This window comes from Canis aureus, chromosome 29 (genome assembly GCF_053574225.1).
Source record: "Canis aureus isolate CA01 chromosome 29, VMU_Caureus_v.1.0, whole genome shotgun sequence".
In the NCBI taxonomy this organism is placed as follows: domain Eukaryota; kingdom Metazoa; phylum Chordata; class Mammalia; order Carnivora; family Canidae; genus Canis; species Canis aureus.
The window spans coordinates 40,742,668-40,748,667 of NC_135639.1; the positions used below are offsets into that span (position 1 = coordinate 40,742,668).

At 41.3% G+C, this 6,000-nt stretch overlaps 1 protein-coding gene across 7 annotated transcripts in view; it reads right to left on the reverse strand.

The window, feature by feature from the left end:
• Positions 1-5,226, reverse strand: part of WDFY4 (WDFY family member 4) — a 285,914-nt gene extending 280,688 nt beyond the window's left edge. For 2 of the 7 annotated variants that reach the window (XR_013368304.1, XR_013368303.1), the window contains exon 1: positions 5,022-5,223. The gene's annotated coding sequence lies outside the window, so the exon portion shown is untranslated. Of the gene's footprint in view, positions 1-5,021 lie in introns of all 7 variants that reach the window. The other 5 variants (XM_077878620.1, XM_077878618.1, XR_013368305.1 and 2 more) reach the window with 4 other exon arrangements.
• Positions 5,227-6,000: the final 774 nt, after the last annotated feature.

Here is a 6,000-nt window from a genome sequence, read left to right on the forward strand (position 1 = left end):
TTTCCATGTGGAAGCATATTTGACTTACACCTGATGTATAAACAGTTTCATTATCAATCATCCATCATCATATCATAAACATAGTCTATATTGCCTTTTCCCTTAAATGATCAGATTTAATGACCAAGAAGCATGCTCTTGGTCTATTGCCTATAACTGACTCGCTCACTCCCTAATTACGGGATGTTTAGGGTGTCTCTGTTGCTGTTACGGACAATGCTAGGATAAAAAGGATCCCCACACAATCTTTTTGCTTACTAAATTCTCATAAAAAGGATTACTCATTTGCTAAAGGGGAAGAGCAGTTTTCACACTTCTTCCAAATGTTGACTATTCCTCTCCAGAAGTATTTCCTCAACTCACAGTGATGGTGGCACCTAATTCAAAGTGCATGGATTTTAAGTTCAAATCTTGGTTGAATCACTTGCTGTTTGAGGATGAAGGACCTTACTTTTCCCAGCCTCCATTTCCTTATCTATAAAATGGGAATAATGAAAGTGATCTCATTGTGGGGATTATATAAGATTGCAAATACCAGGGCCCTGCCCAGTGTCTGGTTTATTTTACGTATTAAATTCATTCTTCTTACCCTCTCTACTTTCTTTCTCCCTGGAATTATTTGGGACAAGTGGCTTTTCACTTTTCTGACTTCCCATCTTTCTTGAACTGTGTTTCTCGCAAAAGTCTCTGGTCCTGGAACAGGAAGTACCTCTGAAGGTTACTGCCCAGAAGAAACACAAAGTCAGCCACAAATTTAAGCCACATGCACAACTTAAGATTGTTTTGGTAGCCACATTTGAAAAGTAAATATAAAGAGCCGAAATTAATCAAGCCATTTATTCAAATATATTTTTAAAGTCTGTTTTATTTAACCCAGTATATCCAAAATATTATCATTTCAATACACAATCAATATTTTTAGGTATTAATTAGATATTTCATATTTCTTTTTCTTGTTGTTTGTAACATCTTTGATACCTGATGCGCATTTTTACACGTATAGCACCTCTCAATTTACACTGGCCACATTTCAGGTGTGGTTCAAGGCTTCTCTGTTGGATAACAAAGGTCTAGACTTTGAGACTTAAGCTTCTAAGAGGTGTGCAGACGCTTCAAATGGGGCCATCAGCCAAGGGCTTAGGAGTGTTGCTTGGAAACATCATTTCAGGTGCAAAGCACACGTGAATTTTGATGGTTTGCATAACAAATGGAAATAACAAATGCAAATCCCCACTTGTAAATACATAAATAAATGTAAATAAATGCATTTTAAAAAGCTCTAGAGTGTGGCTCAGGAACTTTGAGTGGCTCATCTTCTTTCTTTCCCTCCCACACAAGATATCTACCCCCAAACCCCCAGGTGACCAAGCTGCCTTACTTTTCTACTATGAAGGTCACGTGGGGACAGGAGGTACAGAGACTTCATTTCTACACTTGTTGTCTGATATACATCTCCATCTTTCTCTGTTCAAACCTATATTCTGGAGTAACCACCACTTTGCAATATATTCCTTCTGCCCTTGACCTAGCTCAAAGTATGACAGTTCTATTCTCCCTGTTGCTCTGGAGTCATCTTCAATTTTCATCTCCCACACATGACACATAAAACATCATCAAATCTCACACTCAGAAAGTACCTAGAATCTAACCACCCTAAGCACTTCTCATTATCTCTGCTATCACTTTGGGGTGAACCACTAATACCTAAATTAGTACAACAGCCTTTTAACTGATAGTCTTGCTTCTTCCTTTGCTACCCATAGAACCGCTGAAATTATTCTTCTTTAAAATGCAACATAGGGAGGCCTGGGTGGCACACTGGTTGGGCATTTGCTTTCATGCCCAGGGTGTGATCCTGGAGTCCTGGGATCCAGTCCCACATCAGGGCTTCCTGCAGGGACCCTGCTTCTCCCTCTGCCTGTGTCCCTGCCTCTCTCTATGTGTCTCTCATGAGTAAATAAATAAAATCTTTAATAAAAAAATGCAGGCATATATCAGCAAGTCAAAAACAGGTATTTTCAGTGACAATTAAAAAGATGTAAAAATAAACACCACTTAGGAATGACTCTAGACAAAATGTTAACTATTTTATAAAGAAAATTATAAAATTTTGTGTAAATATTTTAAACAACATCTAAATAAATGAGGATACAAACCATGTTCATGAATTAGAGGAGTCATTTTCATAAACATATTATTATATCTCTCCAAATTGTATTTTCAATCAAACTTGAATATAGCTTTTTTGTAGAATCTAATAAAACTGTTCCTAAAATCCATACGAAAGAAGAGTGTACCAAGAATGTCGAGATAGAATGGAAGAAGAAAAAAAATAGAGACTCTTTTCAGAGATCAAAATTTGTTATAAGCCTAGAATTAATCATATAATAGAGTACTGGCAAAGGGATAAACAAATGAACAGAATAAAGAGCCCAGAAACATGACAACTTGTCTTAAACAGAGCTGGTGTAGATCAGTGGCTGAAGAATGGCCTTTTTAATTAATAGACTTAAGATTCTTGGCGATCCATATGGAAAAACAAAATTAAATGAAATGTTACCCTTTATCTCACACCACAGAGAGAAATCATTTTTAGATGCACCAAAATACTTAAATGTGAAAGGCAAAATTGCAAAAGAAAATAATAATGTAAAAGAATAATTTTATGACTTCATAATGGAGGAGAATTTCTTAGATAACACACATATATCCTAAAAGAACATAAAGTTAAATGGAGCTCATTTGAGATTAAGAACTTTGATCATTAACAGAATTTGCAAATAATGTAAGGAGACCAGGAACAAACAAGAGAAAAGTATAAGATACATATATGACAAAGGATTAATATCCAAATATGTATTAAATTATAGAAAATTAGCAGGGTAAAAAAAGACGACCCCAACGAGAAATGGACAAAATATTTGAATAAGAAAAGAAATCCAGAATGGCCAATAAGCATATAAAGAAATGCCCAACCTTAGTCATTCAGGAAATGCAAATTAAAAACCTAGGTAGATTTTCACTTTCACTAGATTGGAAAAATTTAAAACCCCAGGACTGTCCAATGATGGTGAAAGACGTGGAGCAACAGAAATTTATACGTATTGCTGATGGCTGGGCAACATTTTGCAATTGGTTGAGAAAGCAATTAGATATCATCCAGTAAGGGTGAAGATTTGTGAACTCTCTGATCTATCAATTCCACTGTCCAGGTTTATACCTTAGGGACTTCTTGCACACATACCTCGGGATACATGCACAAAGGGAGTCCTAGCAGTACTTACAAGCACCGGAGCACCTAACAGTTTATAATAGAAAAACAAACACCCCCCAAAAAAATCCCAAGTGCCCATCAGTATTAACTTGGGGAACTATATTGAGATATATTCATATATCACAGAATACTATACAGCAAGCAGTAAACATGGATGAATGAGAGGTATGTGCAACAAACAGTATGAAGGAATTCCAGAAACATCATTTGGAGCAAATGAAGCAAATCTTTAAAGAATATTTAATTCTTATTTACAAAGTCCAAGAACATGCAAAACTTAATAACTCGAATCTAGATATGACATGAGGTAAAGATAAAATATGAGGTAGAGATCTAAAGATATGAGGTAAAACTAGAAGAAAAGCCACGGAACAATAAGTCCCAAATTCTGGACAGCCATGTTCTCTGACAAGAGAGGGAGAGGCCAAGCCTATGAAGGACCTCAAAGATGCTGATGATTTGAAAAAAAAACTCTTAGGTGATATTTCTTATACCTTATACACTGTTTCTGAATTTTCTTTTCTACCTACTCCCTAAGTCTGGGGGAGTACAGCCCAGGCCCTCACACTGAACAGGATAGCCCTCTCTCAGTTGATGGCGTGGCATCCTTCTCTGGCGGGGACACCCGGCCTGCCCCTTACTGCTCTCTGCCCCCCTACCCTCGGCCTCCACCAGCCCTCATGCGCTTTGCCTTGACATTCTCCATTCCCTCCTCGAGAATGCTTCTCACAAACCACGGGGCTCAGACTCTCCCTTCCTTCAGCTCTTCACCCAGAAGGCGAACACATTCCCAGACTCCCGAGCCCCTACTCCTAACCCCCTGTTCTTCACCCCACTTCAGCCTACTGCACCAGGTACCACTGGCCCTCTTCACTGGCCCTGATGCCTGGCAGGAAGTGGCTCTCCGTATGTATTTCTTGAAGAATTAAATGGACGATTTTGCAGAAAATCAGGTCAACAACGAAATGTCCTTGAAAAGAGTAATACCTAAAATCCCGAATCATTGGACTAGCTCCTCACCACTTCAGAGAAGCTGGGACTGAGGATTGATTTGGTGTTCTTTAAGGTAGGATTTCAGGAGAGAAAAGCAAATTCTCTGTGATCCATGTGGTCCTGCTTATTCAGAAAATGTTGGCATTTCTAACATGGGATGTGGTCATTCATATGAGGAAAAGGAGGCCCAGAGGTATCTACTTCTCAGACCCCCAGGGAGGGACCCCCAGACCAGGACAAAGCTAGCTCTCTTGGTGACCGGGCTGAAGCAGTCCACACACTGCTCAGCACCTTTCAGAGGCCTGTGTGGGGCTGGGCAAAAGAGGCTCACAGTCGGCCTCCACCTCCATCCCTGGGTATTAGCCCACACAGGCTCACGTCTAGCCTCTCCCAGGTGTAGCAAGCAGGTCACCTTCCTTTGCAGAACTGTGAGAAAGGGCTTGACCTGAGGTAGGGAGATGAGGAATTGAGCTGGAGCCCAGCCCAACTCGGCAAACTCCGATGGTGACAGACACCTCAGCAGATCCAGGCATTCGAGTGGCCTTGAACACCTACACCTCCCACCAGGCACACACTTCCTGCTCATCAGCTCACTTCCTCTCCCACATCCACAAACCCAGATCAGGCACTGGTGGTCCCATGTGCTCCCATGCTCAGCTTTCCAGGAGGTGGCCAGTAGGCCCCACTCTGACAGACAGGACCTCCATGCCCACCTATGGCCTGGTGTGGCCTGGCCAAGAACAAGGTGACATACCCAGTGATGTGGTGTTCAGGGCCTGCAGACGTCAGGTGGCATGGGTGCCGCCATACCCAGCCATTGCCCCTCAGGCCTGGGGGAAGAGGACTCAGCCAGCATTGTTAGTCTCCAGCAACGTTTCACTATGAATCACTTGAGCTGTGTTTCTGCGCATTTCCTGGAGAAAGCAGAAGTGGAGAGTCAGCTTGCTTCTGCCCTTTACCCAGACATCAACAGAACTGCCTGAGTTCTGGTGATTGACTTGGGCCCTGAAGAAAGGCCACTTAGGGCAGTATGCTCAGTGGTCAAGCAGTGCTAGCTGGGGCCAAGGACAAAGAGGAAAAGCTAGTGAATAGTGGACACAGAATTTAGCCCTGTGCTATCCAGTTGGACTTCTGCTTTTTCCTAGGTCCTACCTATCTTCTCTGAGCCTCTGGTAAAATACAGATAACAGCAGTGTTTAGGTGAATTTAGTTAGAGATGTGTTGAAAGTCCATCCGTGGACACTGCATGGGTTCACGAGCCTCCTCTCTCTCTCAGGCCCAAAGAGAGCTTCTCTTGGATTCCTTCCTCCTCCATCCTCAGACCTAAGTTATTCCAAGAGAGTCCTCCAAGGTTAGATGGCCAGCTGTGGGTAACATTGAAGTCATGATTAAATAATAAGATAAAGTTCTCTGAAGCAACATCATAATCCTCTTTCCTTCAGGTATATTGGGCTGAATAATTTCCTATACCTATCCATAATGTCATCCATGTAGCATCAGCCAGCATGTCCATGCAAACATAATATCTCCCTGTGCCACACGAGCAAGAGCAGTGGTTAGTGTGAATGCCTGATCCTTAAAAGCTAGCTAATCACCTGTTCCTAGTTCACAATCAACTGATCATTTATAAGTAACTATAAATGAGGAGAAACATCCTTCATTATGGGAGGCAAAAAGGCTCTGAGATGGGTACAAAAATGAAAACACAGTTGTAATGAAACTCAACTCTTGCC